This window comes from Meleagris gallopavo, chromosome 9, assembly GCF_000146605.3.
Source record: "Meleagris gallopavo isolate NT-WF06-2002-E0010 breed Aviagen turkey brand Nicholas breeding stock chromosome 9, Turkey_5.1, whole genome shotgun sequence".
Taxonomy (NCBI): domain Eukaryota; kingdom Metazoa; phylum Chordata; class Aves; order Galliformes; family Phasianidae; genus Meleagris; species Meleagris gallopavo.
In genome coordinates, this window is record NC_015019.2 from 12,282,114 (window position 1) to 12,299,203 (window position 17,090).

At 47.6% G+C, this 17,090-nt stretch overlaps 1 protein-coding gene across 1 annotated transcript in view; it reads right to left on the minus strand.

Annotated features, from left to right (window-relative positions):
* The window catches only part of NEXMIF (neurite extension and migration factor), a 40,597-nt gene extending 24,085 nt beyond the window's left edge, over positions 1 to 16,512 (minus strand). Inside the window, exon 1 of the mRNA XM_031554678.1 lies at positions 16,307 to 16,512. The gene's annotated coding sequence lies outside the window, so the exon portion shown is untranslated. The remainder of the gene's footprint in view (positions 1 to 16,306) is intronic.
* Positions 16,513 to 17,090: the final 578 nt, after the last annotated feature.

The following is a 17,090-nucleotide window of genomic DNA, read 5'->3' on the forward strand; positions in this document are numbered from 1 at the left end:
TTAAATCAAAGTCCGTCGCCAAGTTCAAGAACACGTTTAATGCAGATCTATTCATTTCAAGGAGGGTCTGCACAATGGATAGCTTTCCCCTTCAAAAATTATTCAGACCTGCACGCTTCCTTTTCATTCTTCTGTATCTTAACATTTAAAGGAGAAATACAACATATTTGTAACTGGAGAAACATTGCACAAATCATAGCTTGCTGTAAAAGTGTATTTCACAAAGACTTTACATGGTAAAGGGACAAGGACCACTTGTTGATAAATTACTTTCACTCAGAGAGGAATGACATATTTGTGTGCACTGTAAGTGGTGCCATTGTGGAGCAATTTGATGGAAGTCCAGTAAAACATGGTGTGCAGGTTCCATTTAACCTCTTCTACATCAAATTAATGGACAGGGATGATGTTGGTGGACAAAGTAGACAGCTGTGTATGCATGCACCAAAGCACCAAAACACCCAAACACCCATCCTGCACCATCCCCTATCGCTCCCTTCATTCCTTTGGACCTGCCCACAGAACGAGGAAGCAAGTAGCTGCATACTGGGGACAAAGTGACGGCCTACAGGGGAAACTTATCAACCAGCAACACAGAAATTAAGTACTGAAGTGGTGCCCGAGCTGTGTCCACAGCTATCGTTTAAGGCAATGTTAGCATAACATCCTAAAGTCACTGAGGGGATTTCTGTCCGTTACCACAGAGAGATGATGCTGTGAACGACGCAGCAGGCAGTGCCTGATTTTTCACCCTGGATCTTAAAAATGGGGATTGGCACATCAAAGTCCATCCAAAGGACGGAGAAAGGCTGCTTTCACAGCAGGACAAGGCTTGCAGCAATTTAAAGTGATGGCTTTTGGCATGCCACGTTTGAGAGGTTAATGGAGAAGGTATTGGATGGCATGTCTCAGCCAGTTTGTTAAACCTACATGATGTCCTGGTGCACGCTAAAAATCTCTGAACAGGAACCAGTAAATGGGCTGCAGCAAGCTCCGGGCTGCAGTGCTGAAAGCAGACCCAAAGAGATGTGAGCTGTTTCAGAAAGAGCCAATTTACCCCTGGCACGGCAAGGCGAAGCTGGCAGCATCAGGTGCAGCAGCAGCTGCAGCCAGTCAGCCCCGTGCATGGGGACACGCAGAGCTCAGAGGGGCTTGGGTCAGGTTATCCAGGCTTATTTGAGGTTTCACATCAGGTATGAACTGCCTGAGAAAACAGAATGGTTTTCTCAGACGGTTCGATGTGACTTCCACCCCAGAAGTAACAGCTGGGCTCACCTCCAGATTGATATGCTTTCATAGGACTCTATGGGATGGCAAGTTTGGGGATCATGGGTCAGGTTCACACTTACTTAAAAACAACAGTCCTGACAAGAGTGGCTTATTATAGCAAAAAACTGATCACTAAGGAAAAGAAGTAAATAAACCACTTGGTGAATAATCTACAACACATCCTTGTTGCTATTTGGTTGGGAATAACCTTCTGGAAATGACAGAGCACCCCAATGCACAACAGGCTCAGGAAGCTCCAGAAATCCCAGATGGCAGCATGATGGCTCTACAAAGCCCAGGGCTCCCACGCGTCTGCATAGACTCTGTGGCTGTAAATCCTGCTCCAAGGGAAAGGGCACGGGGAAGAAGTGTGCACAGAAAGATCCCTGAATGATGGAAACCTGCATTAAGAAGCAGATGCAGCCCAAACGCAGACAGATAGAGGGCTTTGGCTGAGTGGTGCTTTTGCAGAGGGACACATATGCAGCATCAGTGAAGAAAGCCCACCCCAAGCAAGCACGGAACCACAGCTAGAGGCTTAAGCTAACTGAAGGCATCTCCAAAAGCTGTCAGCACAAAACACGGCCTGGTGTTTTGGTGTGTACCAAGGACATGCCCTGCCAGCACAAAGCAGCTCTCCTTTAGGGTCAGGCACAGGGCCAGGTGCTGTGGGCATGGTGCTGTATCTGTCTGCCAGCAGACAAATGCCCACAGCTCCCAGCCACATCAAGCTGCATCGAACGCCCATCAGAAATCAAACCTCTTCAGCCTGAGGGAAATGATGAATGTTTTGTTGCACAATCTCCATGCCCATTATGCCCATTACTGAACGCAGGTGTCACTGCTGGTCACCTCCACCCACTGAAGGGCTGTGGTCCTCTCTGCTCTCAGCAAGCAGCACTCCTATGAATAGCGAGCAGATCTCTGGGTTGAATGCTGCCAGCAGGTCAGGTCACCGCTGCAACTCCTCTGCCTGCAGCATGCTGTTGCTTTTCCTGGTGTTGATTTGCCAATATTTCACTAATACATCCCTGATATGGGTTCTTTGAATAGCTCAGGAAGAAATGACACCGTTACTCTCGCTCTTTAGATCCGATTGTGTGCGGGAGGTGAAGTGCCACTGAATTTATGCTAAGGTTTTAAAGGATGCTATCAATTTGAAACTCACAAAGTACTTCAATTTTTTTTCACCTCAGTTAACAATCTCGCAGCACTGCAGAAGTGAAGGGTTTCAAACTATCTAAATTTAGTGCTTCCTGCTCCCTGGCACCACCATCTTCGCCTGCCTGGTGCTCTGCCAGTGCTTACCCTCCTGGAGTTGGCAACAACGTGACAGCATCACCTGCAATGCAACACTGTGCCCGTCCTGCCAGGCCACAAAAAGCACTTAAAATGCGTCCCAGATATGGCCCAGAGGCTCAGACAGCAAAGTCACATAAACGGAATAAAGATTTATGGTCTTCTAAATGATGCAATTTAAGCCAGTCCTACAAGTGCTGCACGCAGAGGGATCAGCCCCATTCCTCCTGCAGATCTCTGCCAGCCTGGCTGCACATCACCCCAGCTCGTCCTCCTGAGCAAATGGACTTAGACAGAACAGAGTGCAAACAGGTGTAGATTGCACCAGTTCACTATGCAGAGGTCCGTGACCTGTGCATGTCATCATGCTGCAAGATACAGGAAAGCCAAAGGAGTGCAAGATTTTCTTTGGAAGTCTTGAGGATCTTACAATGTGCAGATGCGCATCACCCATAAAAATAGATCAGAGCAAGTTAAAATCTATCTTATAAAAACACTCTCTAAAATGCTTCAATGGATGGAAACCATTTTTAGTTTTCTTTCTTTTTTTTTTTTCTTAAATTGCATCTGGGCTGACAGCTTGAACACTGAGCTGCAGCCCGTGAGACAGAAATACCAACTCCGTGCTAACAGTAGTGCTGCTCCCATCGCTGTAATGATCTTAATCAAAGCGTATTGTGATAAAAAAGGGATTCTGGTTTGACTGCCTTCAGTGTGCTCTAGCTATCTGAGTGTCCAGATTCCATATTACTCAGGGAAGCTGCCTCAAATGTTTTCCAGGAACAGCAGCAACAGCTTTTCAAGGTGCCAATGGCATATCACGGTGCAGAGTGAAGAACAGCCCCTGTGCAGATCCTTGCTGCGTGCGGTCCCCAAGGCACGCAGGCAGCATCCAGCCCTGTGGCAATGGCAACTGGAGTCCAAAGTAACAGCACAAACCATCCCTGCTGCGAACACGCTGTGCTCTAATTTGTGGCAAAATGCAACAGGTGCTACAACACAGGCGGGGGAATGTGAGGAGGAGGAGAGCAGCGCAAATGGGAACAAGCGCCTGGAAAATGAGACGTACCCAGGGAGATGCTCTATTTAAGTGCTATGCCAGCTAAAAGTTAAGCAAACAAGCTGATGAAACAAATAATGCATTGCTACCTCCCACCTGCTGCTAGATTCCATGGCAGAAGTGGGTCACACAAGTGCAGGTACTGATAGCAGGTAATGAAATACTCTGTGTCACGCGCAGCTCTGTGAGGCATTATCTCTGCCAGACTGCCAAGGAACAGGCTGGTTTGTGGCCAGAACACCACATCTGGGTATTCAGGTAGGATATGAGGAAAAATTTCTTCTCAGAAAGAATAGTGCTGCATTGGCACAGGCTGCCTGTTGGGGAACAGGGGGGTGTGACACTGCCCCTGGAGGTGTGCAAAAACGTACAGATGCAGCACTGAGGGATATGGTTAATGATATGGTAGTGATGGGTTGACAGCTGGAATTGATCTTAGATGTCTTTTCCAACCTTGATGATTCTATGATTTTATCTCATGGGCTCCAGACACGAAGCAGCACTGCAATGCCAACAAGGTGCAGCTGGAAGGCACTGTGCATGCAGGCTATCCAGGTGTCCCCTTGGGGGCCAAGGGCTGCATGCCCCACTGCCACGCTGACCTGCTCTCTTCTCACAGAACTGGTTTGCACAGGAGGGAGCCCAACTGTGGAAGTGGTTTGGCTCCATGATGGCATTTCTAGCATCCTGCTGTACAGCCAACTATGAAAAATAGGAGAAATTACAGAAATTCAGTTCCCTTCATGCTGTCTCTAAGCACTGATTAATTACCGTGGTTTAGATAATAGCAACAGCTCCTGTGCAGAGACAGGAAGAAAGGTATTTATGGGCAGCCCCGAGACATGGCCAGGCCATTACATTACAGCTGCAACCTGTGGCAGCTCTCCTCCCTTTGCAAGGCACAAACTCTATCCTTTCCTGATTTGCACACCAATCTACGTCAGTGCATGAAGCTGACATTTATTTCACTGTATCACCAAAGGACGTAACCGGGTTCCGTTACCTGAGCGTGCAGGCACTAAAACAACTCTGAAGATTGCTGGTTGCAGGACAACTCAAAACAAAACTTACATTAGATTGCTGAGAACTAGTACAAAAAAAAAAAAAAAGTAGTAATTACGCTGCTGCCTGGTAAACTGTGATTCTGCACTGTCTGGGCACAATGTTAGGATTTATTGTTAGACATACGAGACCAAAGCAGAGAGCAGCTAAGGTGTGGAGGTGGGGTGGTCTACCTTTCAAGCCTCCACGTGAAAAGCAGGTTTCCTTAGAATTTCACAGCCTCGCAGACACAACCAGAGAGATTCAGGAGACACTCCTGCCCTTTCCCAGCAGCTTATGTATTATTCCTTAAAAATAAAATAAAAAAGAAGAAAAAAAAAAAAATCAGAGAAATGCAGTGCCTTTATTCCCTTGTGTTGCTTAAAGCTCTTCTCATGGCACCACACAATGAGCTTCTTCAGGAAGTAGAGCAGCAGCCTTGCCTAACCACAGCAACGCAGTTCCAGCTTCAGTGCTTTGAGAAGGTGTTGGATAAAAAAAGAAAAAAAAGGAGAAGGAAAAGAAACCAAAAGAGAGAGAAAATGAATGAGAGCACAATAGGGAACATGAATTGCTGAGGGAGAAAAAAAAAAAAAAAAAAGGAATCATGTGTAGGTATAATTGCAAAGCACCAGCACGCTTCTGGCGCTGGGGAAAAAAGGAATTGCGGGTGATTCAGGAGTATGACAAAGAATCCCTTCAACAAGTTGTCTTTTATCACAACTTTGCTGCTATACGGCTACACTGCAACAGGGAGAAATTGCATCATGTCAACAGCAAGTTTATAGAGATAAACTGACTGAAGACAGTAGCAATACGCTGGCAGTTACTTTGTGTTTTGCTTATCGCGCTGCAATAAATTCACTGAGAACAGCATAAACACGAGATTAGAAACAAAAATACGTCGTGCTCAGGAAAGCCAGCTCCTCCACAGCCTCCACTGCTGCCCAGCCATGGATGTGAGTTGCCCTCGGGCTTCCAAACCGCAGGCCTGATGGAGCGTGGCAAGCACCTCTGGCCCCTCCAGTGCAGGCTGGGGCTGCAAAGGAGCCCCCCACTGCTCCAGCCCCCAGGCTGCAGCTCCACACTGCTGGGGCTTCTCCAGCACGGCTCCTGGTCCTTCTGGTCTGGACACAAATAGTGAGCATGCAGTCATCAGATTCTGTTTTTGCATTCTGAAAGCTGAGACTTCTAAGTTTATCTCAGAAGGACATTGGAAAGATGAATAGAGAGAAATTATGCAGAGAAAGAGAAAATATTCAAAGAGTAGAATTATGTATGCATAATTGCCTGGCTCCCTGGGGTGCATGGGCGAGTACACCAAGTCACTTTGTGAAATCATTCCCCACAACTCCTGTATCCTAATTATAGTGCTGCAAGTGGGGAGAAGCTAATTTTTCAACAGTCCTGACGGGGTAACTGGAAGAGCTGAGAGGACACAGTTAACCCCTCGCCCACCCCAGGCCTGCAAGCAGAGGTGCAAACAGAGAAAAGAAGCGTGCAGGAAGCACGCACCCCGGGGCAGTAGGATCATTTAACGCTGTCAGCGCTCGGTTCAGCACTCTTGGAGCCCAGCCAGGCAGCCTGTACGACCAACCGAATCCTGGTGCCATTTAGGGGCAGCAATGCAACCACAACGGCACGTCCGACAGCTCGGCACCAGCCTGGTTGGGATCTGTTACCTCTTCTGCAGGAGGGGCCTGTGCCCCAGGACAGCCCAGCCCACCCCCTGCTGGGGCTGAGCCAGCACGGAAACCAGCCGGCTGCTGGCACCGCTTAATGTGCACTGCAGGTTTACGCTCACTGAAAACACTCCTGGAAGTCCCTAAACTCCCCTATTTTGACTAAAGCTGTCGCTACTATTTTGACCACAGTCCCTCTAAATTTCTCGTGCTTGTTCTCATTTACTACAAATCCCTCAGAAGGTTGCAGTTAGGATTGTTTTTCCTTATCGAAACAGATGCAGGTACATAATATTAAGAAGAAGAAAGATGCAACTGCACTCCAACTACCCATCTTGAGAAGGCAAGGACTGCTTTCCCTTGGCCAGCCTGTACACAGTACCACCAAAAGCACGGCAACATCACGTCCAGCTTCCTTGCCAGGGCTGGCAGGGATGAGGCGGCAGGCTGAGTGACCACTCAATCCCTAGGAAAGCTGTCTCCAAACATTACAAATATTCACAGGATTTAAGACCAGAAGGGACCACCAGCTCATTTAAGACCTCCTACCATAATAGACAATTACATTTTGCCCAGTCACCTCCTCATTGGGGCCAATTATTCGTTCAGAGGATAATTTTCACAGAGACAGGTTTGACTTGAAGCACTGATCTCAGCATACGAAGAACTCTTAGCGCAGCCTTATAAGCTATGAACTCTCTGCCAAGCCCATATTAATATATCTAACCCTTAAGTTCCAAAAATTAAATATTTGAGCCAAACTGTTTTGTCTTTTTCCCCCAAAATAATAGACACAATTTTATTACCTAATCCTCTAGCATTGTCTCAAGCTCCTTCAAATTACTGCCATTTGAATGTGATCTGAGTTCTCCTCTGTTTAACAAACCTGTGAGACCAAGGGTGGCCAAGCTTCCCAACTTCCTAACTACTTAAATCCTTGTCTGGCCAAGAGCCAGGAAGGAGCAGCTCTGGGCGTGCAAAGGATGGAAAGCAGCAAGAAGCAGACCTGGGTCCTGGAAGGGTGGCTTGGCCCCACATCCCCACCAGGCACTATAATGTAGGGAAATGAATGACTACATCGTACTGAAAAAAATAAAACCAATACAGACTGGAAGAGATTTTTATCCTCTTGCATATTTTCTCTGTTTCTTCTGAAAGAAAAGATCACTCTGGAGAAAAATCCCATTAGACGTGTGGAGTACCGGGCCTGCAAAGGACAGCAACGGTCACTGGACTTCTTCAGATGAGGAGGTTCTGGTTCAGAGCCTTTCTTGGGGTGATGTGAGCTTCACACTCTCCCCAAGGATGCTGCCTTTGTTAACCTCAATGAGAAGTGCTCCATCTGCCCACTCAGGCAAGCACCTTGTGTCATCCGCCCTCATGTCTTCCCCAGCAAAGGGAGGGCAACATGACCACATAAATGACATCACCACATACACTGAGCAGATTGGAGATGGCATCTAGCTGCAGCACACAAGGTCAGTGCTGCAAAGTACAGATGCACAATACTGTCTGCACAAATGTATATCTTGCCCTTGGGAGAACTCCCAGGATAAGAGCATTTAAAAAACAGATGCAAAAAAGAATCAAAAGATGAGAAGTAGGGCTGGAACCACAACAGGGTAATAGGAGCAGCTCACCTCTTGCTCAGATCTGAGCCCAAAGCAGCAGCAAAGCAGGAATTTCCCAACAGATGGTTTATTGCTGAGCACGTTTCTGAGCCTGCCGTAAACATCAGCAGCACGATAGCCTCCTGCTTGATGGTACAACATAAGTGACAACACCTAAATGAAGACTTGAACTGCTGTCTGCATTGAAAAGTGGTCCTGTCTGAACCACGACTTGTAACTCAATTGGTACAAGTTTATTTAGGTTCTCTGGGTGAGCTTCAGGAGTGTCAATACAGGACCCATCAACCAGGCTAACTTCCTATCTCTATTATTTGTCAAAGGCCCAAATATGTTCTCAAACTAAAGCACGTACAGATGTCACAATGATGTACTCTATATTCAGTTTGCTGCAGCGCTATCAGCAGACAACAGGGAGGTTGGCTGGGCAGAGTGGTTACACGGGTGAGGCCACAGACCTCCGTAACGCCGAACATGTGCACTTCTTGCTGATAAAGGGAAGAGCTTTTAGGGAGGAGCTGTAGGTTTGGGAGACATTCCTGCAGGAATCTGCTCAAACACTTTCAGCATAACACAGGAATGGATGTGCAAATGTTAGAAGGACACAGCCAGGCTATTCACCAGGACACGCATCACTGTGCAATGGAAAATGAAAAATGGGCAAAGAGGCTGTGACTGCAGGATGCAGGGAGCATTGGGCAAGGGTAGCAAAGAAGAACCCTGGTAGTGCACTGCAGGACCTCAGTAATACAACTGCAGCGTACTGCAAAGTAAGACATTAAAAATAAAAGCCCCAATGGAAGATCAAATTTAGGCAAATGCCCCCACGCATTGCCAGCTGGTCATGAGGATGTAAGGGCATGGAGAACAAAACCTCTCCATTTGCTGAGCCAGGCCCTTGGCACCTCCTGGGGACAGACCATGTGGAACGGGGCTTTACAGCACAGGGATGCTCTGAGACAGTCACCCTGTAAAGCATGCTTCAGTTATGGCACATCCTCAGCCGTAAGCACAGGGCAGGCCTGCAGGAAGGGAGGACTGCATCACTCCTCAATACTTGGTGTTCCAGTTAGGTACGGATGATGTTCTGACAAAAATCAATGGATCCAGATATAGCAGCACTTGAGGTAAATGTTGCTTCAGAAGGGCTCTTCTGTCAGTATCTGGAGCGATGAGGAGTTTTTTGGGGGAATTGAGAAATAAAGGAACATCAAGAAGCGTTGGAAGTGCTGTACCAGCATTTGTATAATAAAATGTTTCTCAAGGTGAGACTTAACACTATCTGGAAAGTTATTCACTTTTTCCAAATCTTCTTCCCTTGGCACTTGCAAAGCCCTTTTCCTATCTGTGCAGAAAACTGCCGTGGATGCATACAAGGACAGTCAGTCCCTTGGTATCTCTCTCATGGGCTCCATAATGCCTTTAACTTCTGCAGCCCCATCTGCGAGGGCAGCGGCCATAGTGCTCCACCAAAAGCCTCGTGTTCTTAAGAGGGATGTACTCCCAAATGCCACAACCACGTACTGCTGCCAGCCTCCCACTGGGACACTGCAATGGTTACGCACCTGTGCTCCCCCACACTGCCAACAGACCCGAAAGATGCATCTCTGGAACACCTCTGGTAAAGCACAGTCACGTCACCAGGAAAACAGCCCTCTCAAGACAGAACTGCTGGGAAAGCAAAGCCATTGGTGAGCACTACATACAGCAACAGCAACCCCAAACTGCAGCACAGCAGCGGAGCTGGCGAGGAGCCGAGGCACACGAGCTCAGATACGGACTGGGTGCACAATCTGGCACACATCAAAGTTCCGATTCACACCGCCACATAGTTCTTAATTTCTGTTTTGAATTAAAAAAAAACAAAAACAAACAAAAAAAAAAACCACAACAACAAACAAAAAATTGAGAATCCTCCCCTGCCTTTTGCCCAGCATTGATCAGCTCAAGCTCCCAGCCCTAGCTGGCACAACAGACAGTGCCACGAAGGGAAGGGATGTTTAGAAAACGTTTTTAAACAATTCAATTTTAAAGCAATTTGTGCGCAGTGGCATCCGGCATTCTTGACTGCAGAACAGACAGCAGGCTGGATCAATTGTGGGGTGGAGGTGGGTGCAGGAACGCAGGAGCAGCAGACTGTGGCATTGAGGCTAATAGCTTTGTAGCAATTTATTCAGTGAGAAATGCTGCACAGAGCGACGCGGGGTTCTGGCAGAACGCGGGCAGAGAGAACTGGGAGGGGCATAGGCCCCAGCTCCAGAGTGGCAGAGAGCAGAGGGGGTTGATATTGAGCACTCCAGGAAAAGCAGGCAGCTTACAAAATGAAAGGAGTGACAATTAATGGCTCCAAACGGCCCATCTGCAAAATAAAATCTCACTGAAGAAACATCACATGAAAAAAACCCAACATGAGAAAAGCTTCAGTGCTGTCACAGCACCACTTCATGTCCAGTGCTTCCTTATGGTTTCTGGTTCATGGCTGTGCCACCCCTAAGCAAAATCACGCTGCCAGCCAGGAGTGGGACTCTACATTTTTCATACCAATCACAGGGGAAACCCCACCAAGTCATCTCCAACCCTGCCATAGTTTGGTCCCTGTCACCTCATCAGCAGCAAAGCCTGACCTGCAGATGTGCCCCATCTTCCTCTTCTCCCTGGTAGCATTCATCCATGCTTTGCTGTTGTGTTTGTGTTGCGTTGTGTCCTTGTCATGGACAAGGAGAGCTAATTTTGCAATAGAACAAAAGGAAATGGCTTCGTGGAACCTGGTTTTAACAAATGAGCAAAAAAAACCAAACCAAAACAAAAAAAACACAACACGTTTGATCATCATGAATGCCCTGTGATGCAAGCTTGAGAGCTCTACATCTTGCAGACAAGATTTGCTCCTGCTGGTGTTTGCAGCCCAAGGATAACGTGATGCTCTTTCCACATCGCACTAGCTCCATGCCCAAGCACATATGGTCTGGCTAAATAAGAAGCCTTGGAAAGGCTGTCAACAAGACTAGGGGAAGGTGTGCATCTGTGCAGAAACATATGTGTGCCCCGGCACTGCATGCTGAGCCACACAGAGGCTGCCATGCCCAGAGCCCCAATGCTACCTGCCCAGCTGTGGCAGCAGCACAGCGCAGGAACGGGTTCTGCTGCCATCTGCTTCCACTCCCCTTCCCTCACTGCCATCATGCAGCACAGCAGTCTGCCTCTAAGGTCCCTCTTGCCATGGTATCTAAAGAGGATGCTCCTGCTAATGCCACCAATGCGGGCTTTCACAGCATAGCTGCTGCTGTCCTGATTGTGTACCTGCTGACATGACTGCCTGAAAGCTTTGTGTGTGTCTATGAAAATCTCCCCCGGTACTAAAAGCAATGGAATAATCTACTATTGCAACTTGCATCCCTTAGAGAATTCTGCAGTTAAAAAAAAAAAAAAGACTGGTTGAATTTGATTAAACCTTTGGAACCTCTCCAATATTTCCAGTTATTCCATCTGTAGAAACACTCTACTGGCACTTGGCACATTTATAGCATTAACTGCCTTCTAAATCAGCAGCAGTTCTGCCTAACAATTTGGCATTTGCACATTGCCTTGTAAATTACCCACCTTACATCTTTGGGTATGAGGACAGTCCCCTCCAAAAAGCCTATTACTGCTTTGTAGAAATTCTTGAGGAAGAAAATATCTTATGGGCTTGTTTTCTGACCAAAAAAAAAAGGGGGGGGGTGGCATTCAGTGGGCATGGTATTAATACTGTGGCTCATAGTGTTACTATGGCAGTAAAATGAAACCCAGTGCAACCAGCTGGTTGCTACACTGCTATTAGATCCTCTTTTCTGTTTTTGACCTTTCTAGAACACTCCGAAATACATTAATCTATTCAAAATCCATTTAGGATCTAAAGCACGATGCAAGGTGAAGGTGTTTGTGAAGCAGTCTTTCTATCGGGCAGTGCTTACAAAACAATTGCAATTCCACAGGCAAGGATTTGCTTGCTTTTGTGTCCTACTACAACAGAAACGGGAACCAGGTTGGGAACAACGGCGGATCCAAATCAAACTACAGAACAGCAGGAAACCACTCAGCAGTATCAGCAGTGATTTGTGCATTTCTTGCTTGAAAACAAGAGCAGGGAAGGTCAGCGTTGTTACCTCCCCAGCTCCAAGCACTTCTCCTCTTTTGTCTACCCAAATCGTCAGAGGCAAGAAAATCCCCTTTCCCAAACAGCTCTCAGCCCTGAGCTCTTCCAAAAACCTCTTCTCCATATCTGTAACCACACCAGACCCATTCTTCTTGAGCCTCCTCGTCAACACAGCGTAAGAGAGTCTCCAAAGGAAGGGCCCAGTTCCTGCAGAACAGCCTTTCCCTGGCCTGTGCTTGGCTGCCTCCTGTTGGCTTGGCCAACACGCTGCTTCTTTGTAATGGAGGGGAGATGGACAAGGCACTGCAGTAACTCTCCGCTTGCCATTTGCTTCTGAAATACGCCTTACTGATTTTTACATATAGTATGACCCTGTAGCTTTAGAAGCCCACTGTCACCTGAGGACTTCAAGATGGTCCCTGTGCCGTGCATCATGACTACTTGGAATCTGACACAGAGCTCAGACGCTGTTCAGATCTCTGTGCTTAAGAAGTGCTGGCTGCTATTGTTGGGGCTAAAAACAATTTCTTGCTTCCTACTTTGCAGGTTCAGCTCCAACATGCGGAGCTGTATTGCTCTGATCCCATTGCCACAAGAAGCAGTGACTCAAACTGCCTTACTCACTGCTTGATCTTGAAATTAGCAACTTAGTTAATGCTCCCCATGCTAACATTAAAAAAAAAATTGCATTTTTCTGTTCTTCCGTATTCTACCTTCTTCCCTCACTTGGCTTGTTTCCTATTGTAACTCCAGGAAGAACTGATTTCCCTTGGCTGCACTTAACTTCTCACCTAACCGCAAGCAGCCACCTGCAGCACCAAGGACCCACCACCTCCTCACCCACTGTCAGAGACCCCCCCACATAATGATGTCCCACCACACATCTCAACCTGCATTGGCCTGTGCCCTATGCCTTGCTGGCACTGGGTGTCCTGGGGACACCAAGGGACATGCAGGTCGCCGAGCTTGGCCACAAGACCCAGTGTGCCCCTTGTGCCTGCCCCCAGGGTGCTGTCAGAGTGCTCCCACAGCACCACCAGCCATGCCCCCAGCACAGCAACAATGAGGATCTAGGCCTTGAGGCAAGGAGATGGCCTGAGCTCAGCACTTCCACCAACAGGGCTGCTTGCCAAAAAAAGGGACAACCACCAAGAAAGGGACGACCCTGCAGCTCCATTGCACTTGATGAAAATGTCTGCTCCCTCACAAAAAAACAAACAGACAAACAACAAACCTCTCCCTGCAGCCATCGACGCATACTAGATGACTGCCTTCTCAACATGAGAGCAAAAGGGCAAATGAATCACATTACACTCCATGAATAAAAGCAGCCTTAATGCAACAGCTACTTAATGACTTTGTTTTCAACGTGCCAGGCAGCGCAGCCTCATTTGCATGGGTGCTGAGCACCCGAGTCCCACTGCAGGTATAGGAACCACCAGTCCCACACCTCAGGGTTCCCCGAGCCCCCTTCTTGCTCAGGGCCTCCCAGGAGAATTTCCTGAGTTAAAAGCTGGCAGTCCCACAGATGCGGTTTTGTGGGTATGGTGATGGGGTGACAGTTGGACTAGATTTTAGTGCCCTTTTCCAAGCTTAATGATTCTGGCTGTCCCCACTTCAGCTCAGGCAGCACGCAGAGTGAGGGGAGTCTCACCATGCTGTGGGACCAAGTGTCAGGCTTTCCGCCAGCAGGAACATTGCACCCTCCCCTGGAGGAGAGAAGGACCTGCAGAATGCTCTGACGTCTGTTGGTGAAATACATTGGAGGACAACCCCTCCAAAGCAATACCAGTCCTCTGCCAAACAAAAACAAGTCCAATGTAAACGATGCATTGCCAAAATACCTTCCTTCATTGTAAAGTACTGCTTAATTGCATCCCTTAGGCATCTATCATCTCACAACCCATACTATTTTTCCACCTATTACTGCTTAATTTTCCCCATCCAAAAAGTACGTACAGGAACAAGCCAATTTCTTTCACGGCACAATTGTTGATGAGAATCAGGCAGCTGTTTTGCCAGGGTCCTAATGATCAGGCCATGAAGCAACGCTCCCCAATCCTTCATTACCACCGTGCAGGAGGGGGTAAAGAATCTGAAATCTGTCAAGGTAGAGAATCTGAAGCCCTCTTATGTTGGAGAATCAGCACTGTGACTGCTGGTGAGATGCACCCAGAACAAACCCAAACATCAGCACAGGACAAATTACAGCACATAGACTCCAGAACTCAGGTTAAAAATCATTGAAACAGTCACAAAACATGCCTTAAGACAGTCACAAAATATTGCAAAGGCAAAAATTAAGCCAGCCAGAGTTCATAGTGAAAGCACAGGTGAGCAGTAAAAGAGAAAGAAAGCTGGGTGTTGATTCAGGGCTGTGTTCCTCCAGATATTTTTCATTCAGAAATAATGCAGTCTGTAAGTCCTGTTTGGGTTAAATGTTTGCTTAAAAATTGCTTCTCCTTTTTGCATGAGGCTATTTACAGCAGCCTTGGGATGCTCAGTGCTCGTGGGGCTCATGCGGCACTTCCCATCAGCAAAGCACCTGCACCTCTAAGGCCTCTGTATAATCAGCAAATATACGGATGTTATAATTAAGAAATATACAAGAAAGTTAGGCTAAACAGGTTATCACACTAAAGAAGAATGGATGGAAAGCTCATGCTTGTCCTGGGCTCACTGAGAAGACTCCAAGAGGAGCAATCTCCAAAAGAGATCCCTCCCCAGTGGCAGTCAGCTTTTAAATGGGGTCTAGGAGAGGTGCAGCCAGGCTCCACCCCTTCCAGCAGCACAGGTGAATTGCCTTCACCTGTGCTCCAAGGGCTGACTCAGTGCTTGCTTCAGGTGCTCAATCAGAGGTTCAGGCTATGATTCAGCAGTTCCAATACAGCCTCCCAGACAGTGGACAGACGTGGGACAAAGGAAGGGCAAGGGAAGCATTTCCTAGAAACCAGCAAGTTCTGGAACTGGTCTGGTACCCCTGGCCTGGCACCTAGATGTGCAGATGACCACCTCCCATTGGGACCCTGCTGCAGCCCCTGGGGCTCTGCCCAATGTGGTTCTTCTGCTTTGCCTTCACTGAATACTTCATTCGTACTTCCTACCACAGCAAAAGGCATCACTGCTGTTTTCCACTCTGTTGCTATCCTGCCTTTAGATGCTCAATTAAAAAAGAAGCTTAAAAAGCAGCTGCAAGCATCAGCAAGCATCAGTGCTTGCAGGCACTCCTGTCTTGTCCAGGGGGTGTTACCACAGCAAATAGAAATTGCAAGCAGAGGCTGCACGGCCATGAGTCAGGAAGGCAGAAAGGCGTGAAAGAAAAATGAATGGAAAGGCAACAAACCCGCAATATTTCAGTGCCGGCCCCAAGCTCCTGGCTGGCCTCCATCTATCAGCACCACCAGTGCCAGGGAACTACTGGGGCTGTAATTACTGTATGCCAGGGGCAGCACCAGGCTGTGGCCACGTGGCACTGCTGGGGCCACGATGAGTGACAGCAAGGGCGAGGGAAACCCACCTTCCTTGAGATCTCTGCGCACCTGTGGGAGTGGCCGACTCCCCTCGGCATTGTGGGGTGCCCAGCAGCCAGTGGGGAAAGGGCTTTTTAAAGAGATGCAAAAAGAGGATTTGGTATTGAAACACATGCCACAGATGGTGTAGCAGACGAGGATTAATTCATGAATCATATTTCTTAAGTGATACAATCTCTCTTTTCACTTCCATGCTTTCCCTTTTTGACTCAGAAGCGGGGATCTGAGATGCCCTGCCCAGATATGAATTTTGCATGAACAAACATTGCAGGGGAAAAAAAAAGAAAAAAAAAAAAGCAGCAATAAAACAGAAAACCCAGATGTGTAAAGCGAAGTTTTCAGATCCAAGCAAACGCATATCCTGTCTGTCTAGGGAAAAAGGTGAGTGGAAATGCAATACATGCAGGATACGCACCGAGTGTGCTGCTGGCACTGCATGGAGCAAAGAGCATCAGCCACACTGCATGGTGCAGGCGTCCACCATTCCCAGCTCATTCAGCTTTCTCAGAAGATGCCACTACCCCTGGCTTTCATCACCAGTTCAGCTTTTTCAGTCAGTTTGACAGAGCAGCTCTGTATATGCTTAACAGCTCACGCTTACTGGTACAGCTTTACCCTAAGCACAAAGCTTTAAGTTAGAATAAGGGTGAAAAATTACTTACCCTTAAATTACTTCAACCTTTCTCTGCTTTGTGTGTGATGTGGGCTTCTCTTTTGGTTACTATTTCCAGATTTGGTCTTTGGGTAGGTGAATGGAGGAGGAGAATGAAAGGAGTTGTATTTGATGACGATGGAGACTGCAAAATAAAGAGAAGCACTTTAGTGCGGAACAGGCCTCTCCATACATACGCATCAGATTAAATTAAATTAGCGACACCTACATAAATGCTTCCTGGTGTTTTTATGCACAAGTACAAACATCACAACTGCTAAAAAGCAGCACTTCCCAAACCACACAGACACTGCGCTCGGTCGTGGAAAGAACCGGGCTGGGGCTTCCAGAGTGGGACACAGAACCCCGTGCTAACGCTGCAGAGTACCAACATAACACCCAACAGTGCTTCCTATAAGCGGTGCGGCGCTCAGCCCCTGCCCACCGGCCTCGGCCAAACCCTAAGTGTGCTAACAAAGGCAGGAAGCTTTTCCGTTCTGTTTAGCAGAGCGGGGAAGGGAAAGCACAAATGAATAGAGCTGCTTGAGGCATGGAGGACAGCGCAGAAACAAGAAGCCGGGTCTGCTAACCCAGCGCCTCCACCTTGCCACGCTGCAACGGAAGGCTGCTGGGAGTGCCCAGCAATGCATGAGTTATGTTTCTTCTAGTGCTACCAAACGTAGCACCTGGTGAGAGGTTTGTCTGGAAACGTGGCTAATGCAAATTACCTGTGGGCAGCAGAAAATGACCATTTTCCATGTGTGTTTAACGTGTGTAGCAAGTATGTGAGTAAC